Here is a 22,995-nt window from a genome sequence, read left to right as displayed (position 1 = left end):
CATGCATAGGCTTCACACATATGATGGCAACTTCTGCCTCTAATTCAGCTGTGTACTGAAAAGACACCTTTGTATCCATGAAGACTTACAAAATACAACTCACCCACTTGCCCAGAGCCAGGAATGTTTTTGGACTGCTGAGTAAAACATCTTCTAATTCTCCCATTCGCCTCAGTCATCACATTAAAGGGCAGGCGAGTCTATTTTTGTGCCTGGACTGAAAATTTTGCAAGGCTACCTTAAGACGTACGTTAATGCATGAAGCAGGCAGGTTTGCTTTGGATCAAGAAACGGCTGTGTCCCCCACAGGCACCGAACCGTGCAGTAGTTGCTATGGTACTGGAAGTATTTTTGTTTGTGAAACAGTAGATTAAACAGTCACATAAAACGATTAGACTGCACATTGGATCACTCCCTAGGAAGGCTTAAGTTACAAACTGGCTTTCTGGGGAAATTATTCAAGCTTTTCACTTTCTCCCCCACCCCAGCCTTTTTTTCCTTTCTTTTTTTTTTTTTTTTTTAAATAAAATAAGCACTATTTGCATCTCGGTCCTGTGTGTTTAAGAGACTCCACTGCCCGCTGTGAAAGCCTGAGGTCTTGTGCTGTTCCATTGCAGCACAGCACTAGGGGGTCAGGCTGAAGTGTCAGTCTGTGCTTCCAGAAGAATAGCCAATTTCCTTCGAGAGCTGCGTGTGTGTGAGTGCGCATACCCCTTTAATGCTCTATGTGGAATAGGTTACTCCAACAGTAGACAGTCCTAGTGTCACACATTTCTCTCTCTTGGGATTTATACTGAACCCACTGTATGATATTGAGCTCTATTAAGAGACTGATCCAAAAGTGATCATCGGTCTTCACTGGATGGACACCTAGCCCCGAAGGAATTATCCAGCTAATATTTGGGGTAGATCTTGAAGTCAGTGGGGCTTTGACAATCTATACCAGCTGAGGATCTACCTCCTGCCTTAATATTCTGTGTTATCCTCTATGTTTTATTATTATTCTCCTTTTCAAGGGTGCATTCCCCTGATGGGCTTACATTCTAAACCGATAGAGTAATGCTGGCTTAAAGAACATTTGATACCTTTTATGGAGGCAACCAATAAAGACAGTCCAATTAGTTTCCAAAGCCACAAAAACTCCTTCAGATGGCTTTCACCAGGAGGTGGTTTTGGAAAATCCAGTTGATTAGTATTATAGACTTGGTCCTGATACAATAAAAATGAATCAAGCATATTCTTGGGCAGAGCCATTATAAATACCATTAGAGATCATTCTGGTTGCCAAACAAAGATGTCTAATTTCATTCAAAGGACCCCATACATTTTGTTTTTCTATATCAAAAGGTCAAGCTAAGCAAAATAATATTAACACTAAGCAAGTACAGCTGTAGATATCAGATAAGAAGAGCTCTGAGGACGCGGTTTGGCATATAATACATTTTCTCTCTACTTCATCTGTTTTTGCTGTGCCCCATAAATGATGACAGAACTCTCCTTTCTGCAAGAATTCCCACAACTAAAGGCATTGATCATTGGAGCCTCCAAACGAAAGGCAGGAGAAGTCAACACAGGCTCCAAAGAAAACAAAAACATGCACCAAACTTTCAGGGGGAAATCATAAAGCTCCCCTCAAAAGTGCCAGTTAAGATTCACACAGATCAATTACAGATGGACCTGGAAAGGTTATCTCTGGGCTTCCTTCTCTTGAAGTGTTGTGTAATTGACCAGACACCAAACAACTAAAGTTACAGAGCCAAATCAATAGTCCTCTGGGCAAGAGGAGACAAGACTACCCTGAGATTTATCACAAATTCATATGATTTGCATTTTTATTTGCATTCTCTAAATCTAGGCTGAGGTGTTCAAAGTTGCCTAGGACTTGGATGCACAACCCCCATTAAAAATTAATACGAACTGGGTATCAAAATCCCTGAAGTGTCTGGAAAAAACAAATCTGTCCTAGATGTCTTTTTTTGGGGGTAACTTCAGGTTGCCATTTCATCCCAATGAACACCACAGGTTCCTGGGAACACATTATCCCAATTCACCAGTGAACACAGTCCAGTTCAAGGTCATTGCATTGATATTCAAAGCTCTGCTTAGTACTCACCTTAACTCCCCTGAGAAATCAGCACCTTCTGCAATGAGGACCTCGCATGTAGCTTCACTCCACTAGAATATAACTGTCAATCAACAGGGCTTCCCATATCCATAGGGAACAGAACTCACAAGAGTCAGAGCCACACTGAGGAAATTACTGTCAGAAGTCACCACCCTAGATGCATTCAGAACCAAAAGGTAACTTCAGTTTAGCTCTTTGGAGTCTCTCTCTTATATGACCAGCTGACAAGTCACGTTTTAAGTAGGCCTAGATCAGCTAGTCACAGGACACTTTTGTCCTCTCGACAGAGAGGACAATAGCCACAGTCTTGGAAACCAGATATACAAAGACTCCTTTTACAAGCATCTTACAGCACCCCTGTAGCCTATAGGTATAGGCATTTGCTAGGTAAGGCATGGGTATAAATTAAGGCAGTAACATAATGAGCCTACAAGGCCTGAAGACAATAGCTTAGCTAAACAAGGCACAAGGCCCAAAAGCCTTAGCATAAGCAGCTAACCAGGAATAACCCTAGATCATAAGATATCACAAGAGAGAATCCCGTATCGACTAAACTGCTGACAGGTAACCACAAAATGCTAGTTTAATACCAGTTTGGGATATTTTCAGTTAGGAACATCAGCAGATGTCGGACTACAAGAGTGCCATGATCACTAATTTAAGTATATGCTAATAAGCTTGAGGTAAATGGGCTAGTGGCCTATGGGAGAAGGACACCCCAACATTAGTAGGGCAAGGAAACACAAATATGTGTAACCCTTCTGCCCGTCAGAGTTGGCAGCAACAAGGGCCGGGTTCAACATCTAGGGGATTCATTCCAATAACACAATGCAAACCGGCTCGAGGCCCCCCCAGTGACCTGGGACAAATATGTACCACCCTTGCTTGGCGCCTCCAAGGGGAAATACTTCCCCTCTCGCAAGCACATAGTCTGAGTGTAGCAAAAAGCCTTTTAATAACAGAGAGAAACAATGTGGCATTATGTTGGGGAAACACCACCAACAGGATTCGTAACACAACCCATGAGCAAAAAAACCACCCCAAGCAAATTAGGGCGTGTCCTTTCCCTTTGGTTCTTGAGTCCAGCAACCCCAAATCATCCAAAGTCCCAAAAGTCCAATGACCCAAAAGTCTCTGTCCCTGGTCAGGGCAGCCCCAGAGTTCAAAAGTTTATCTGCAGAGGTCTACCTCCCAACCTGGGTGGAGATGGGTGGCCGGGGAGAGAGGTAAGGGGCACCTTACATGATCTGAAGCTGACCGCCCCACAGCTCCATAGGCCTTTGCTCCGCCAGCCGCCCCACGAACTGCTTCACTCCGCTCTGCTCCACAAGCAGCTCCCACCGTCCAATGAACTGCTCCACCAGCCTATCCACAAGGCACTCCAGCCGTCCCACAAATTGCTTCACAATATGTCTTCAGGCTCCCCCACTACTTAACACAACACTCAGTGATTTCAGCTCTTAGTCAGTTCAGCTCTTTGGTGAATTCAGCTTGTAGCAGGGGAGCCTCAGTGCTGGTGCACCATTAGCCCAAAGTGAGCTCAGCAGCCTGTAACTAGACTCCTAATGGAATCAAAATTAGCTCTGATATTCCACAGTGGAGAAAGGAGGAAGTGCAATTAGCATGTAAGGCCCTCACCCAGGGGCCCATGCCACCAAGTATTAATACTTGTCCCCAGCCTCTCTCAATTCACAGAGTTTTGGAACCCATGACCCTTGCCTAGCGAGTGCTACTTAGTTGATGGTGAGTCCCTCCATCATAACAAAAGGCCAAGTACAGTTCCAAGCACAGTTCCCATAATCAGGGTAATAACAATTTATTCTTCCTGCCCCAATAACAGAGACACTGGGGATCCCACAGCAGCCAAAGTGACCATTTGGGCAGCTATGGCCTCATTCTAGGCGGGGTGGGTGTGCCTATGCAAATGAGATCAGCCCCTGAAGTTCTTTTCCACAACTTGCCACACCTCACCACCAGATGTCAGGGTGGAGCTCATCCTGACACTGCTTACATCTGGAAAAGGGAGAGACTCCTACCAAACATGCATTAGGCATAGTGGCATCAGCAGAATACATTATAAAAGTTATATCCTGGCCTGTGCGCCTTGGGAGATGTAACTCTTGGCAGATGTCAGTAAGACAACCACTGGTGGTGAAAATGGTGAGGATGCTAGCACTTTAGGTCCTTTTGCCAGGGATGACGTGAGTATATGGATGGTCAGACACACATTCTGTAGTACCTCCCTGTACCTAGCTGGATGCGAGTGTTTGTAACTTTGCGAACTGTGTTGTATAAAACTATTGCAAATTCAAAAGTCTTAAGTGAGAGTGTTGCAACAGTGCACGTTGGGGTTCTCAACTAAAAACTTTAATTTTAAGAATACTGGGCTGTTCCCTTCTGGGCCTGGCACATTGGAAGCACACCCCACACATGTAATCAAACCTACACATTCACTCTGCAGCAGGCTCAATTCCTGAGCTTGCAAAAAAATAAATCTAGCCACAATTTTATTTACAACCTGCTGACAAGGAAGTGGAAATTGATAGAATCTCCAGGAAGAGAGGGACTCTGCGTCTGTCATCACTGAATGGAAAGTTACTGTGTTTGTTTACTTTACCTCACTGTAGTAGGGAGGGAATGGGAAGGGAGGGGAGTGAGCTTTTTAACTCTTTCTCAGGAAGGCCTGGAGGTAGGAGTTTACAGGCGCACCCTGGGTTTCCATGCTATTTTCGCTTGCCCCAGTTTTGCACTGATGTACCCCCAGTGCCTACTTCTGATTTACAGCAAGGAAAGGTCAAAATCAGGACGTATACAATTCTCACTGTATCATCTGGGGGACAGGAATGGATATATTCCTCCATATTTTATACAATGCTCCATATCAGCTGTTCAGTAAACAGCACTTCTGATTTACCGGATTTTAGTCGATCTAAATAAAACGCTTCTGGTTTAGGCAGGAACTACTGAAATGGAAGGTTTCAGAAGTTTAATTAAACTCACCAGTTGTTCCTAGAAATGACAAGGAGGAAAAAAATTGTAGGCTTGCTGATTCCAATAAATCCATCGGCTCAATAATTCTCCTTGATGGACTAAAGTACCAGTGACCCAAAAAACTTCTAGAAATCTTAAAATCTCATCCAGGGGTTAAATTCAAGAATGGAGCAGAAATCTGCAGGCTCGGTCTACATGGGGATTTGAAACCATATTAACACCTTTCTGGTGAGAACAGTGTTTATAAAACAAAACTGATCCAGAAAGGTGCTAACATGGTTTCAAATCTCTGTGTGGACAGGGCCTGAAAAAGTCATTTCCCCTCAGCCCTCTTCCTCTCCCAAACTGTAATTGCTGAATTGTTCTCATTTTGCCACCGCTGAAAGAGGGAGGCACAAGGGAACAAAGGCATCCTTCTCCACAATATTCAGGCGGGGCTCAGGGATAGCGGAGGATCAGGGCTGGAGTCTTAGCATTGACTTCTATGGGCACTGGGTACAGCCATGAGAGAGAGCGGGTAAACGCAGCAAGAGGAAGAGCATAATCTAACCTAATACAGCTCCAAGACACAAGTTCGCTGCATTTCATCCCGCGTGTCTCCTTTTGCATGCATGTCCATCATGCGGTCATCCATGGAAAAAAGGTGAAGGTGGTGATGTCGGGGGAGGGCCATGGAAAGGGTTACCCATGTCTACATTTTATTACACAAACAAGCAGCTGCAGCTTATGCGGTTCCTAGTTCACTGCACTGTAGTCAAATGGAAATAGTGTGTTTCAAGCCAGCACCTGTTTTTTGGCACACGCGTTTCAGCCACCTATAGGTTACATACCAGAAGGGTAAATGCTCAAATTAAGCCAATTAACTCCACTGTGTCACATGTTGTTTTGGAACAGACCGTTGCAGGGTGCATGATTAATGCTATCTAGCAGAGAAAACTCTGACTAGGAAGCCTGATGGCTGGATGGAGAATTTTCCCCTTCAGAGTTGGGAACAGCTGATAACGATGCATGAATGTGCTCCTCCACTTCTTTACTGAAAGGGCAGGGAGAAGACCAGACAGATACTGTGCCAGCCGGTGGGGCGCAAACCAACCCAAGGGGGGCTGTTTAGGAGGGCAGCCACAGAGAGGAGAACTCACTGTGCTCTGGTAACAGAATGTGCAACAGTCACAGTCCCCCAGCGGACTGGGATTATTTGGGTCTCCCGGGCAAAATCCCTGGCAGAATTCCCCCAGAATTATGTATTTCCTCAACACTGCTTACTCAAGAGGTGTCTAACACATGGAGCTGTTCCTTGCTCATGCATGGAGCTAACACTTATTTCAAAAGAGGAATTCCAGGTGTGGCCATTATTCCAGAATAGCTATTACACTATAAATTCACACCTTCCCTTAATCAGAAAAGGCTTTCAAGTGTGGAGAAGCCCAAAGGTTCTTTTTTAATAGCACAATTTGTCCCCTTCAGAAGGTGAGATGAGCGGGCAGAGGGTTGGAATTTGATGTAAGAGGTTTCCTGTCAGACATTCAACTCCAGAAGAATATTTTGCTCTCATCCACAGGAGGTCATTGCGTTTTGGTTTTTTGGTTTTTGGTTTTTTTTTGCTCTGCATTACATCAATGTATTTTGTAACAAGAAATGGTGGAAGTAAATATGATCAGATTAGGCTTGTCTGCTGACCCTCCGCCTGCCCCCATGCAAGAAAATCCCTCCATTTGTACCAAACAAGACACAGCTCTTACCAAGCCTAACAAAGCTCATACAGACAGCGTTAGCTTTTGAAATGACATCTTCAATTTAATTATCTCAGATTAAATCTTTGAATTATTAAGCAAATTCACTGAACAGTGCCCAAATTGTGCATCACGCCACTTATTTATAATCCTATTAAATGACCACCTCTAGAATGGCATGTAGAATGGCAGAAGCATACAGATTTGCAGTTATGCCGGTCACCCCCAGAAATTAGGACTGAATGCACAGCATGCCAGTGTCATGTCAAGTCAGATTCTGATGTCAGTTGCACTGGTGTAAAACTGGAGTAACCCCATAGACTTTAATGGAGTTCCTCCCGATTCGATGCACCATTCTGGTCTACTTCCTGGACTGCAACAGGGATGTACACATGCAGTGGAGAGCTAAACTTGACACTGGACCAAAATCAGCATGGGTGTCAAGGGCGGTGCAAGTGGAAAAGGAGGGTAACTTGCTTCAATTTGGCACCGAAAAGGTACAATTTACATGCTGAGGGGTTATAGCAGGAAAAAATCCATGGACAGAGATAAAACTGCAACCCCACACACTCTCTCTTTCCTTCCTATTAGTTACTTTTCCTGTGCCACCCCACCCCTGCAAAACACATTGCCCTGCTCCTTTGCATTAAATTGCACTCCTCCTGCTTTCTAATACCAAGCCAGTGCATACTGCACCAGTTTATACTCATTCCCTAACCAATTTACAACAGGCATGGAATTTATGCCATGGTTACGGCACAGCTGAATTTAGCCCAGAAATTTCCATGGGAGTTGTACATTCATAGCAGGGTAGAATTTGAACCATTGTATTTACAGCAGAAACTAAGTCACGGTCTATGCCCTCCCATTTTAAGTTGTTGGGGCAGATCTTTGGGTCTTGCAGACCTGCACCAGCCCTCAGGAGCAACGGCAGAGGTGACATTATGGCATTTTTGTCCAGGGCTACTTTAACTTATGAAAGACTGCAACTATTGCTTATTCAAACCAAACCACCAAACCCTCCAGAGATTCATTGATCAATAACGGAATAATTTAGATTAACTACCACTTTCATGAGTGAGTGTGAAGAGCCCTGAGAGCAGGAAATCTTTGGGGGAAGAGGCAAGCAGCAGCAGAAACCACTACAACCTTCTGTCCAAAAGGGTCCTGTAGGAGGCAGTGCAGCCCATAAAGTGGGTGGTGCTGGAAAGGGAAGGGGCCACATCAGTTATCCCTACAAGTTACCAAACCCGAGAGCGTTTTTAAAGATTGTTTGAGGGAAAGGCAGCACAGCCTGCTGGTTAAAGTAGGAGACAGAGCTGGGAATAAAGCCCTGACACATACTTGCTGAAGGACCTTAGACAAGTCACTTAACGTCTATGCCTCAGTGTCTCTATTTGCAAAGTGTTCAGAATGCTAACCCACCCCCACAGGGCTAAGTAAAGTTTGCAAAGAATTCTGAGCTCCTGTGATGGAAAGTGCAGTTACAAGCATAGTACCACTATCTGGTCCTACAATATCAAATTACCTTCATCAGGACTCTGGCACCCAGGGCAACTGGATCAGATCGATGGCCCGTCTAGGCCAGAATTCTTTTTCTACGAATAAGCCCTCCCATTACGGACAGTTTTAGAATAACCTCCCATTGCAAAAGTTTCTTCCTAACCCATTAAATTAGTGGCTGGCTTGTGCCCCAAAGCAGGAGGGCTTGTCCTCTAATGTAACTTCAAGTGTTCTCATCCATAGAGTTTAAGGGCAGAGGACACCACCAGATCATCTAGTCTGACCTCCTGTTTATCACAAGCCACCACCACCACCCCACCCCAGTCACCTGCACAGTACACCCAGCAACAGAAATTAGACCAAAAATATTACAGTCCATAGGAGACTCGACTATTACGTGCCACAGACAGAATAGGAGGACTAAGGTGCGCCATATAAATGATTAGTCCTCTTGAATCCCACAAAGCTTTTGGCCTCAACAGCATCTTGAGACAGGAAGTCCCACAGGTTAATTATTTAGATACAAAAGTATTTCTTTATAGCAGTTTTACATCAGTGAACTTTTAATTTCAGTCAGCAGATTGTACGCTCTTTGGGGCATGGACCATCTTTTTAGTCCGTGTTTGTGCAGCACCTAACGCGATGGGGCCCTAGTGCATGACTAAGGCTGCTCTGTGCTACTGAAATACAAACAATAATCATCAAACCCTGCCAGCATGGGGAGACAGGGTAATTAGGTGTGCTTGACTGACATCCTCTATATGTGCAGTTTTATATACACTTCTATCGGCTCTCCTGTTACCCATCACCAAATAGTATTATTCCTTTCTACATGCTTTTCATTACTAAAACAGCTTGCCTTTATAGGTTTTCATATTCAGTTCTTTGGAGGCCTGTGAACACAGGTCCCTGGCGCAGGAGACCAGTGTGCTAATGGCATGACATGGTATTGAATTTAACTAAACTCTCTTTCACAGGACCACAGCCTACAAGCAGGAGACAGCTGAACACCGCGGGAGGGAGGGAGTGGGGAATACATGATGTCAAACCTAATAACTCACCAGTCTGAGTTAGCAGGCTGCCCTGAGTCACAATTTTATCAACACTATTCCCTTCAGTCTAAGATCTTTGTTACTGTTAGCAACCACTTCACAAACTCCACAGAAAGATTTTTTGTCTGCTTAAAATTAAACTTTTAAAAGGAGTATGTAAAAGTTCTGATAGACCAAGGAACTGAATAGATATTCTTAGCATCCCGTATTGCCGACCCTCCCCACCCTGCCACCTCATCCTGGATCTCTCAAAGCATCAGAACCCAGACAACATGTCTGGAGCAGCAGGGAGAGGCATTGGGGGACAGTGTGGGGTAAATTCACCTTCCTGTCTCCCTTGGAGATCTTGGGATGAATGAAAGAATTTAAATTAAATAAAAAAGAAAAAATAGATGTGTCAGAATGTGATGTTTCATTGGAGCACTTCAAAGTCTAAGTATGAATTCATGCCAGAGCATCCAAAGGGTGAACATGATGAATTGAGTAACAGAAAAATGAAATCAGTGGTTTCCCCAGCAGTGGGAGTGGAGATGTAACGTTTTTGAAATGATTACTCAGGGAGATGCATACAATGGCTGCTGTCCGTCAGCTTCTGCAATAAACTCAGTATATTTGGTGTTATGTTCCCAGCATACTTGAGAGAAATTAGAGTATTTTATATTTGTCTTCCTGGAAGATTGCAATGTAACACTGTTTTGTTTCTTACAGTTCAGAACCCTAACACACAAGAACCAAAAACAGAGAGACACACAAAGCAGGCTGCTCCCTAAGGCAGCGAGGGGCAACTTACTCCACCTTGCTACAGGCTGGCACTTTGCAGACTGTGTGCTTCCCAACAGAGCTCCCTTGCCTGCATGCAGGATTAGGAACCCCCTGAAAATTTAAATTGGTAGCTTGCAATTTTAACAGTTTTCAATACACCACTTTTAGGAGGAATGCATTTGCTGCTGCTCTCACTCTGTGCTCATGTGGCCCTCCTCACCATCCCAACCAAGCACCTGTTAACCATATAGTTCTGCCTAGCAAGGTAATGACTGAAGGTAAGGTGGATCATCTTGAGTTAAAGTTTGGGGGAGAGGTTGTTTTTTCTCCGATGACAGATGCCCTGTTCCGCTCACCCCCAACTACTTCCTTGGTTCTCCCATTTTCAGTGTGATCTCCACTGCGCACACAGCAAGGATGGTGTTATGATCCCTTTCCCATGCAGTGGATCCTCTGGCGGGCAAGGAGGGGCCCTCGGGCCAGGCTAAGACTCACCTTTCCCAGATAGACTAAGTGGGTAATTGGTGCAGCCTGTCTCACTAGTGATGAGAAGAACCAATGAGCCACTAGGTCTCCCTGATGTCACTGAATACCTGTATCAGTCAGATCAGAGAAGAGTAACCACAGAGCAGAGCAAGACAACAGGCTCACTGAACTGTCAGAAAGGTTTAGAATTAATAGTCCAGTGTCCGATTCCAAAAAGGCATAAATTACATCCTGGAACCCATTATGTCCGGCTATGTTAGACAAGAGGAAATGTGGTCTACAGTGAAATAAAAGACAGGCTGGAATCCATTACACCCTCAGATAGAGAGGAGAAGAGAAGCGAAAGAAAGGACGTTATAGGATTGACGTGGTTAATAAATGATGTGTTGCCATTTCTCTTGCACCAAGATGTGGATTAACAACAGATGTATTACACCAATGTCCATTTGTACAGTAATCTAAAACAACTGCCATGCTGTTGCAGACGGTAATTCTGTCACTGCAACCCCCAATCCAGACCAACGAGGCTGCCAAGCTTAGGAAAAGGATTCTCAGAGGAGAACCAGAGTGACTTACGACAACAAAGAGTTCACCCTTTTAGGACTTTGGTCCATGTTCTTGCCTTTTGGATCACTACAAGCCTGGCAGCATGGTCCCTTAGCACTCACACAACCGGGATTTACTAGAAACCCGCAAAAACGTGGAGCAGCTCTGTGTGCTGCCAAACTCCTCTCTGTAGTGGACCGAGTGAGTTCTGCCCATTAACCTCTTGGCTGCAGCTGGGCAACCAGTTGTAAGGTACGCGGCAGGAAAGACAGACAGTGCTTTTGGACTCTAGGAGCTGAAGCGTTAGTCCCTGTAGCCTAGTAGCTACAAAGGTATCAGATTCCTTCTCGGGAGCCATTGGTGCATCCTGCAGTGCTGTTCCTTGTATTTACATAAAGTCCTCCAGGCAAGGCAGCTGCAGAAAGCACTAAAGATGGGGCTGAGGAAGGGGAGAGGAGAAAGCCAGAGATTTACCTACCAGTTCCTTCCCACAAGGAACAACTGGAGAGGGATTATAGGTAGAGCCACTGAACAACTGTGGACACCATTCCGTTGTTGACTTTGCAATTTGATAGCTATCAAAGGCTACTCGCTAAAAGATGAAGGGACAGCTTAAGAAATGTCATTCATTAGAGTTCATTCAGAGCTTTCTGAAAACATCAAAACAGACTCAGGAGAGTCGGGTGGCAACAGCCCTTAAGTGTCGCGAAAGAAAAATGGATCCAGGAAAACAGAAAAAAAGAAGCAAAACAGGAAGGTGGCGAAAGAGAGGGAAGGTGGCCAGATGAGAAGATTAGGTTACATTTGAGCCAACCTCCTGGCCTAATGCAAGATTGTTCCCTAAGGTATATTTGCTTGTGCTTTAGAAAGACGACGACGACCGCGGATTAAATAAATTAGATTTGCTTCCAAATTTATGACCAAAGTCACACCGCTACCTACACAAACCCCCACTTGCCTGCAGTACATTCAGCCACCGAGTATCAGGATGTTTTTTTCTTTTTAAGTGACCCAATAGACTATCTAGGAGCAGCACCACTGAAGATTTTAGAGCAGGTGCTATTATTTACTAAGTCTACATACTGCCTAGCACATATTAAGTTCATAATGTCTCTAGCCCAACCAGAGACTGGAGCTGGCTGAGGTCTCTATGCCTGACTACAATAAAAGCAACAAACAGCTAACCTCACGGCATCCCAAACTTTTCTTCCTATAGGGCCCTGTTCCCATTAATAAATGCAGACACCGAGTAATAACTGATGTCCAGGGAGCCTGGTGGAGTGAGCTTTACAAATAGAACATCTAATATTCTATTTTAATAGGCTTTCTGGACCATCTCCACCATTTGCCTTCTGACTCAAAGGGTCTGGTCTGCATATTTTCCACGGGGATGGTGATGCCTTTTCCATCCCACTCCCCGCTGTTGAAATGTTACATGCTGCAGAATCTGGGGCAGAACAGAATCTGGTGTTTGGGACATAGTCACTGCATGGTCTCTGGTTTGGATTTTCATTTTTTTGTACTTCTACTAGTTTCCATTCCCTCGATGTACACGAATGCCTTAGGGTGCTGACAAAGTAAGTTACTCGGTAAGGATTGGAAGCAGATGAGCTCTACTGTACACAGAGAAAAATACCATGCAACAGCTTAGGGTCAGAAGCAGCTTTCTGCATCACTGCCGTACTTCGGGGCCGGTTGATTTTGACCTGCGATTGGTAATGGGATACAAAGATGCTGAAATTTAGATCACGGGTTTGAGTGAGGCTCCCACGGGCAGTGCCAGAAAGTTACCGGATGGCTGTTCGGTGGCCTGTTGTACTAGCAGTCTCGATACAGTTCGAACTAGGGGACAGGTCACATCACACGAACCAGGACTACAGCTGGCCTTTGTTGGTAGCCTTCCTTAAGAGGCAGAGGGTGGGAAAGGCACAGAGATCAAAGAATAGGTCTGGAAAATGGGCCCTCCGGTGCAGGATTCATGCCAATTAACTGGGCAGCATTAAGACTGCATTCCCACCGGCGGTCCTGGGGATGAATAAAAGCCGTGGCAGGTTTATAGTGGAGAGCCATCTTCTGCAAATACTACACTCGACTCGTGTCTTGGCGGCATCTGAAGTAGGAGGTCGAGTACATTCCCCCTCAGGGCCAGCAACTCGAGATAGGGGGCTGTGAATGGTGTTCCTGGCCCCACTTCAGCAGGACCCCCAGGATCCATTCCCCACCAGCCAGTGGGGTAGCTTGTTTAAAGCTGCCTGCAACCCCTGCACACACTACCTCTAACCCCTGCAGACAGTTACCTCTCCTCCCTGGCCGGACAGCACACGGAAGGGCTGGTGGCAGGCAACCCGAGAGAAGAGTTGAGATTGCAATCTCCTTCCCCTTGCCTGGGCCAAGAGAGGACCAGCCCACATGCCACAGAGGTGAGGGGGCCATCTAGCTGTGGCACTGCCCTGTTCTCCTGCAAGGAGACACAACCCGGCTGGTTATGGGGGGTGCAATAGAAGAGAAATGGGGACTTGGGGGAGGAGTTTACAAAATCTGTTCCGAGCCCCATCATTCCTGACTACAACCCAATGCCTGTGCAGCCACCCGTAAGATGGAACTCCCCGACCCACTTCAGATCCTGTGGGGCCACTCCATGCCCCCTCCCACACTGGCCAATCCATCCCCCAGTCAGTCCTCAGCCGGCACGGATTCTCCCGGAGGACAAAGCGGATCCACGCACTGTGCAAAGGGGAGAGGGGGGAAAGATTAGACATTTGTGGACAGTGGACAGCTGAGCTATGGGACCTAGGACAAAAACGCTGGCTACAAAGAGCATTTTGGAGCTGCATTAACGCAGCACTTCTATACTTAACAAAAGCGACCATACGAAATACAATCGTGCCATAAAAACGGAAGAGGGCCCTTAAGGCCACCTCAGCACTCACGGTGGGTTGGGGGTGGGGGGTTCAGCCTAGAGGTTTCAGTTGCTGAGGTGGTTTTATTACAATAAAGTCTATTTGGATGAGAAGTGCCCACCTCATAGCATTGCTGTACACAATCTCATTTCAGGGGTTAATGAACGAAGAGGTTATACACGACACTCTGCAGGTCATTTGTTAGTATCAGCAGGCTTCCTGCTGATGGCAGTCTACACAGTAGATTACAAACTGCAAGCACAGGAGTCCAATGGGGTTGCAGGTATAACTCATAGAATCTGGGTTAAATTCTGCCCTATGTGGTGATGGGGGAGGGGAAGAGGTAGAGAGGCCAGGAAAAAATGACTGACGCTGATGCAGCTGAGGGAAAACCATCCAAAGCCACCCATAACGGTTAGTGCCGAGAGAGACCTGGGGGCAATACTAGATAGCACATTCGCACGGGAGCTTGCAAAATGGGACAGCCAGGAGTGCCAGCCTAAGTTTGGGATACCTATGGAAAAGCATCATAGTCACAGTCTGTCTGCATGGCTCTGGGGTTACCTCACTTGGAGGACAGGAAATCAGATCTGGGAACCTTGTTACCAGACCATACAAGTGGGAGTAATCCAGAGTAAAATGAAACCACGCTCGAGAGACTAAAATAGGAGGAAAGATTAAAAGAGTTGCAGAGCTTGGCTAAGGGCCAGACTTGGATACACTTGCACTGACTAGTGCCTTACCACTCGATTTCGGTTGGACTATTTATAAAGTACTACTCCGTGTGAGCAAAGGTGCCAGAATTGGGCCCTGGGGAATGAAAGTAATGACAATGGTCTACGAGCACTGAGAAGGAAGGAATTCTCCAGGGTGGTACAAAGATACAAGTGGGAGTGGTGGGATAAAGTTATTAAAGGCAACAATAAGGCTGAATAGCAGGAGAAGTGGTAAAAGAGTCTCCCAGAATCCTGGTCTTGAGACTTCCTTCTGAGACTGACCAAAACACCAGCAGATCTGCTGTAGAGAACAGTCCTGCATTGGTACCCAATTCAACAGGCCTTTTCCATCTCTGATGTCTGTGTTTCATGGCACGGAACCTTTATACAGAGATTACATTGTGTAGGTAAACCTGTGACTTTCATGTACTTTGGGTTTAATTTAATCAACCAGCAAGTGCTGTGGAAGCATATGTATAAGTGTAAACTAAGAGCCCAATTCCACCGGAATATGCAGGGGTGTATTTCCTACATGAGTTATGCCTAAGTAACAAAGAACAGAAGTAAGGAGCTGCAGCTTCTATTCTTGGCAACACCCGCATCCTTTCAGCTTGCAAGACCATGGGCACCAGGCACAACCCAGTCAGTGGTGTGTGGGCTATACCTGATTATTCCTGCACAGGGCAGCTTTGTAGAATCTCATAAGGAATCTGACTATTGACCCTTGTAGTAAGCAAGGACTGACTCACCCTTATCCCTAAGATGCAAACTCCTAGTGAGGTCTCTGGGAGCTGGTGGTCCTCAGCACCTCTGAAAATAAGCCCCATCGACATCTCAAGATGAGTCGCCCAAAAACAGTCATCCAAAATTACAGGCCAACGTTTGAAAACATGGCTATATGTCACCCACTGTGTGATGCTGGCTAAGTCCAGAATGGAAGTCCTCCCTGCAGCCCCCTCCTCTAACCAGGAGACGATGCTCCTTCCCTAGAGATACAGCAAGTCAGAAATAGGAAATGAAAAATGGGTGAGGAAATTCCATCCACCATCCCAAAAATTAAGAGGCAGTTTCAGAACTCTCCTGGTAAGAGACAGAGAAATGCATACTCAAGAGGGAATGCTAGAGAGACACAGAAATATCTGGTTAATTTTTTTTTATTTTTTTTTACAGTTTAACCACTGAACAAGCTACTTTGTCTCTATAATTTATACCTGAATCAAGTGTCTAGACATGACATCATTTTAAGGTATGCCTTGTGTTTTGTGGTAAGTTTACAAAAACCAGAACTTATAGTTACCATGGTTCAGGTCAGCAAAAAGAGGGGGGGAAGGGAATATCCTCAGCCCCTTTTAAGCAGCTGTTCTGGGTAATCATTTTAGTCTGTTGTTCTCTGTCAAGGAGACAAGGCCTAACAAATGCTAAAAACCAATGTTAAACCAACACCCCTTACTAAAAGTGATGAATACCATAGATAATCTTCAATTCTCAGGCAGCTTTATTTGGTATGGTTCATATTAAACGGTGAAGGACTGCCAGATATGCAAGGGGCAATGCAAATATCTACTGGGGGTGTGCGTGCGCAAGCATGGAGACGGACAGCTAGAGACACGGGGACCCTGAAGCATGTCTGTATGATAAACCAGTTATCCCAAAACACAGCGTAATAAGGGCCTGGGTCTCAGGTGGGACATCAATTAATATTACAGAGTCTTCTAGCTATTGAGATGTAAGTTCTGTACCATGAATTCTGGATCCATAAAATGTATTTAGACATGCACCCACCACTATTACAAGAGAAATGAACCCCACGGTGATAAGGGCTGATGGCCAAGTGAGTTTAAGCACATGAAGGGTTAGGATAATTGCCCTGGAGTGCATGGTCTGGAGAGTCTTATTGCGTTGATGAAGTGGAATTTATACATAAAAATGGGGAAAAGAGCTCAACCTGTGCGTTAAAACTTTTTTTTTTTTTTTAAACTAGGCATTCTAGGCAAGGACACAGCATCACTGACAGCCAGCCACAATGCTTCAGCTGGAATCAAAGCTCAAAGGAGGATTGGATCATCAGTTTGAGAGGTTCCTAGAGAGAACTGAGGATTCACTAATGTGACATCTGAATTGGAGTTTGGCTCTCAGTGTATATTATTTCTAAAGCACGTGTACACACACACACACACAGAGCCTAATTCTTATCTCCCTTCTGTATACGTCAGGAGAAGCGCTGGGATTATTTATATTATAGTAGCATTCAGAGGCCCCAGTCAGGAGTAGGGGCCCATTGTGCTGGCTACTGTACAAAGAGCAAATGGAAGACTGTCAGCTGCTTGGTGCATGGACTACCTACTATCCTACAGTAACAGAAGCTCATACTCCAATGTATTTATCCTCATAACACCCCTGTGCTATATCCCCATTTCACACAGGGGGGACTGAGGCACAGAGCGGCTAAGTGACTTGCCCAAGATCACACTGGAAAGTCTGTGGCAGAGCAAGGAACTGAAGCCAAGTCTCCTGAATTCTAACCACTGAGCCTTCCCTTCCTTTAAGTCTTCTGTAGTCTTTGGACCCAATCCTTCCAATCAGGTCCACATGGTTAGATCCTTGAGCCCAGAAGAGCCTCTGAACTCTCCTGCTGGCTCCCTCATGCTGAATAGCACATCACATGTGATACAAGTGGGCGAGGAAAGGGAATCAAGAACGGGGAATCAGTGGTCTCAGAGGAGCAAGTTCAACAAACTTGGTCCTCAGATACCATAGGAATGAGCTCTGCATAAATGCCTAGCTAGATGTGCTCCGTTTCATTTCCCTGTCTATGGGATACCCATGAGTGGTAGTGCAGAAAGGGATGCTATAAGGCCCCAATCCTGCAAGGTGCTGACTGTCTTCAGCACTTATTTAAGTCAGCAGGATGCACCGATCAGGCCCCAAGTGAGCGAACAAGCGATTAACTGAATGGCACAACAATCATTCCACACTGCCATCCCAACTTTGCTTTAGTTAAAGCTCAGTATAATGGTGCCAATAAAAACTGAAGCCTGATGAAGCTTTACTGACATAAGGTTTTGATACAACTCCAGACTCAGCCTGGGTTTGTCCAAAGGGTCACCAAGATTTACAAACCATCCCAGCTTCCAGTGACCTGAGGCAGAATTAGGGTGGACTGTCAGCTCAAATTCAATTTTGCAGTTTCACAGAGTTTCATTTGTAAAGGCAGGTGAAACCAGAAAGTTTCTGCTGAGTTTTGAAGTTTACTTAAACCCAACATTTAAAGTGAAAGTCAGGAGGTGCAAAACCATGTCAACCAAAAAACACAAAACACAAAACAAAGCCCCCAAACACCCCCAAAAACCTACAAGTTAATTCCTGAAAAATACAGCCATCACTCGAGCTGGGAGAAATTTTTCAGCCAAATAGTAAATTCATCAAAAAATGCAGGTTAGGGTCGAATTCAGCAAATCCTTTCAGCCAAATAAAAATTAGGAATTTTTATGGAAAAACCTAAGTGGAACATTTAATTTCAAAAGCTGGGTTCAATGTTTAATTCAACCCCCCAATATTTTTTTTAGGTTTTTCATTTTCGCAAGAAAAACCGACAAAAATTCTGTTTTGGTTTAATTTCCCCCCCCCATTCAATCCAAAAAAAAAAAGGACAGAAAACACCAGTTATTTATTCCAACGTAGCCATCACAGTGTGCAGTTAGAAGGCAGGGGATGTAATACCAGGTTTTTGTCATACTTTAGAAATGCATCTTTCCATCTCTCACCAGAGAGTCACACATATGAAGAGGGCAGCAGACTTTTGGTCTGTTGTATCTATAGCAATCAGATTAATATCCTAAAACTTGAGTTTTGTTTTTTAAATAATTGCACTGCTACAACTCCAAGAAACTACTAAGTTTTCTGTAACTATTTCACATTGCAAAGCTTTCACTGTTGTCCAGTGGGTAGATCATGGAAGTAGGTGATGGGAGACATAGGCTCTAATCCAGATTCTACCACTGGCTCACCATGTGATTTTAAAACAAGCCATTTAAATTGACTCAGTTTCCCCATAAGTATAAAATGGATAATGATACATACGTACCTTTTTTATCCATAGAACTCAGTGATTTACAATGCTAAATACGTGGTTGGTATCACTATCAATTAGGAAGACCCGCTTTTCTAAAGATAAACACAGCAAGAAAGCCACCTTTGTACATCTACATTGTGCTGGAAAAGAATTTGAGCTACTCGCATGATACTGAGTGAAGCTTATTTTCCTTTGTGGCTAATAAAAAACTGCTCTCCTCCTATTTGATTCCTAATTTTACAACACAAGTGAGACGCACACATGTATATTTATAAACCAACATCAATCCTCTCCATCCCATCCTGACAGGTGAGGAGCCTTAGAAAGGACTTATTTAAGTTTCCGCTTGTATTTTTCAAGATGGAGGGAGAATGTTGAAAGCAAGGTTTAGCAAATCCCCTTATTTAAAGAACTACAGTATTTTATAGCAACAGCTGGAAGCCCTGCAGCCACACAGCGCTCTTTAGGATTTGGAGCTATGTCCATCGGTACCATGAGTCATATGAAACAACCCCCTCTATGAGTGGTCAGTGAGAAGAAAACCCAGGGCCTTTATTACCAAAGCACAAAACTTCTAACACTCAAAGTAGAGGAGGAGCACATTAGCGGATAGCAATCCTCGGCTCTTCTTCTCCACATGACTCAGCCACTAGACAAGAGCACAACACATTTAGCCAATGTGTTGCACAGTCCCCAATAGAGGAAGCTTGTACTGAATGTCTCAGATCCACAGCTGTTCCAATCTCCATAGAGGCTACGGTTTTCTAGCCACTCCATCCTACCGCACAAGTACTCAGTGAGGACAAAACCTACTGTAATGCTCTGTCATTGGATTTGGTCGCAGGAAAGGCATTACCCATGGGTAGCATTTGAAAGCTTTAGGAAATCGGCAAAAAAAGACCGTTATTTTCACTGGCATTAGTGGCTCTAGCATTCCTCACCTGGGGACATTTGTCACCAATGAAAAAATGTTTAGCATTTGCCGATCAAGACAGAACTGCATATGTAGCAGCTGCTGCATCTGTAGCCTGACCTTGATCCTGCCTTTCTGATATGCTGCGCCCATTGTTACGCATTGTGAAACATCTGTGCTTTTCCAGCAGCAGATCAGCCAAAGACACGCAGCAGTGCTCAGTATCTATAAGAGGCCAGGGATTGAAGCCGGAGTTTATAACTGAAAAGAGCTGGGGCAAGTTGCTTGCCAGGAGTCCAAATTCTAGCCAACAAGTCCCTTCAGGCTCACTTGGAAAGCCCTGTAAACTCATTGCTGTATGCCTGCTGAGCTCAAAATGAAAAAGCAAACCTGAATATTTGGAGCAGTCGGATGTTTTATCCAAGAGAGAGACAAGTCAGGAGATCAGACTAGACACAAACTCTAGGAGAGCCAGAACAAATTTACCATACAACTGGACATTGAAGTACTTCATCCCAGGAGATTTCAGAGCCCTTCTTTAAGCTATTTCTTGCTCACACAGCTGGGGAACCTAACAAGACACTTCAGAACAATAATATTCTTATCCCTGCCCTTCCCCTTTTGTTCTCCTCCACATTTTTGAAGTCCTTTGAATATATTATTTGCAACCAAACCTCACTAGTGCACCTGATGTCCAGGAAAAGTTCACCAATCAAGTTTTTCCAGATATCGTTCGGGGTTTTTAAAAAAACTTAAAGGACGCTACTAAACTAGTCCAACTAATACCCTTTTTGACATACCTATAAGCAAAGCTGTCCTGTAATATTTCTACTTCTCTTGGAGTTAATTAACGGTGTGTATTACTCTGGTATGGTCCCTAAATCATATTAGGCAGAACAATTACAGTGAGCCTGTGCCCGTTTCTTACCGGCCTCTTGCAGACCAACAGTTAACCATTCATGACTACCAAGTATGAAATAATTTTTAAGAAAGCCAGTTTGTGCTATTGCTCCTTTTGAGCACAGTTATAAAATGCATCGCCCACATCCTGTAGGTGCAGACACTTCGTTACTAAGAGACATACACCACCAGCATTTTCATTAAAAATAATTCATCTCATACACCCACCCCTCCTATACTATTTAAAATCCTAGGACCCCGTTCTGCAAACACTAATCAGGCCTGATTTTCAGAGGTGTTGAGAGCTAACAACTCCAGCTGAAGTCTGTGGGAACTGTTGCTCTGAAAATCAGGCCTTAAAATGTTAACTACCCTGAGCACCCCCATTGGCCAATCAGTGGTGAGCACTATACCTGGCAGTAAGTGTTTGCTGGATCAGACTCCAGCATCATTCCCCTCCTCCCTTCCATTTACAGCAGCTTCATTTACTCAATCGTCCTCCCTGAAGCCCATCTCTTCCCTGAGGTTCTGCTGCCTTGCTAGTTACCCTCCGTTCTAGACTTGTGCGTTTGATTATTCCTTCCTCTGTGAACTACTGGACATGTGTCCTTGATTGAATCTTAATTTTATGGATTTCCGCCCAATTCTCCAATTTAACCAACATCTGACTGCATTTTAATCCTAGCCTACCCAGTATTCCCAGCACTGCTCAGCAATGTATCATGCACCACTCTGATTAGCATGCTCTCCATCCCTTCCACCAGCTTGTAAATGAAAATATCAAACAGCAGTGGACCCAGAACAATCCCCTGTGGAACTCTGCCCGACACCTCCACCCAAACTGACAAACTGAACCCTTACTAATTACACTGCAGGGTTTCTTTTCGGCAAACTGTATGTGTATTTTGAAGTCGGTCCATCTAATACACATTCCTCTCACTTTCCACATGAGAAAACCCTGTGAAACCATAACAATTGCTTTCCTGAAGTTGGAATACACTAGGTTTGCTGTATTTCCATGATCCACTAAACTAGTTAAAGAGAAGATGCTAAATCAGTGTGTTCAATAAAACTATTGAATAATAGCTCTCCGCAATTTGCCTGGTATTGAACGGACGTTAAACTTCATAATCTATGATTTCTTGGGTCACATTTTTTCCCCTATTTATAAATAGTGGCTTTGGATCTAGAGGATGGGGCAAAAGCCAGTCAGTAACTCCTGAATGCGATTGCTAGCTTCGCTACTGACTTTTCTTCTAACCTCAGGGGAGTCATTTACAAAGCCCTGAATGGTTCGAGATCGGGTTACCTGGAAGAGCGCGTCTCTTCCCCACCCCCACCCCCGATAGACCATGACAGTGGAGATGAGCAGACATTTAAGTTGGAAATCCCTCTATATAAAACAAGACGGAGATGCTGGCAGAGAGTGTTCACTGCGAGGGATCCTTAATTTTAGAACTTGCTACCCACTCCTTGCGCCAGATTTGTTAATCTTTTTCCCTTTTGTTCAAGATGGATATATTTAGGGGCAGTCCTTTTGTTTACAGGATGAGTTTAATTTATGGAATTGGTGCCATAAATTTTAAAAATTTGAATGAACGTATTAATTTACCCTCTCTATCTTGTTTTCCCCCCAACTTTAAAATGGAGAGCATATCTAACTTGTGGGGGTATTTGGAGAATTAATTAATGTTTTAAGGTGCAACATACTATGTAGCCCTTATGTTTATAATAAATATTTATTATTTCTAATACCGTAGCACTTAGTAGCCCTAACCAAGGGCAAGGACCCCATGGTGTTAGACGCTGTACAAACAGAACAAAAAGACTGTTTTCAAAGCATTTCCTAAACTATGTATGTACACCACCACTGAAAGGCAGCCACCTCTGGGATAGTGAGCAGCAGCAAACAGGTACACAACATAGCAATGGGGAAAGGGAAAACTAGAGTCAGATCACTGGGTCCAACCCCTATGAAAAGGGTCACTGGATCTTTAATATCAATTTAATACAATACATTGATATTAAAGTCTTATCTGCAAGAACCATACCTGGTAAACTACACAATATTCAGTACCTTGGAATGATGAAGGACTGTGCAGACTCTACTGGGATTTGAAGTCATGAGTCTACACTAGATACTTCAAACTCTGTGATTAGCCCATTAAGCCATTCTCCCCAACTACCATACAACTCCCCTTACCCTACCTCATCATGCTATTTTTCCCCTCCATTCTAAAATGGATTCTATTTCCAGGCCTTTAAAAGCATCTGGTGCAACCGCACTGCTATCTCGCTG

General features: G+C 44.4%; 1 protein-coding gene across 4 annotated transcripts in view; it reads right to left on the bottom strand.

Annotated features, from left to right (window-relative positions):
• The window catches only part of COL26A1 (collagen type XXVI alpha 1 chain), a 221,305-nt gene that overhangs the window by 131,902 nt on the left and 66,408 nt on the right, over nucleotides 1-22,995 (bottom strand). The window lies entirely within an intron of this gene.

This window comes from Chelonia mydas, chromosome 17, assembly GCF_015237465.2.
Source record: "Chelonia mydas isolate rCheMyd1 chromosome 17, rCheMyd1.pri.v2, whole genome shotgun sequence".
NCBI classification, from domain to species: domain Eukaryota; kingdom Metazoa; phylum Chordata; order Testudines; family Cheloniidae; genus Chelonia; species Chelonia mydas.
Note: the sequence above shows the minus strand (reverse complement) of the source record. Positions and strands in the feature narration are given on the sequence as shown.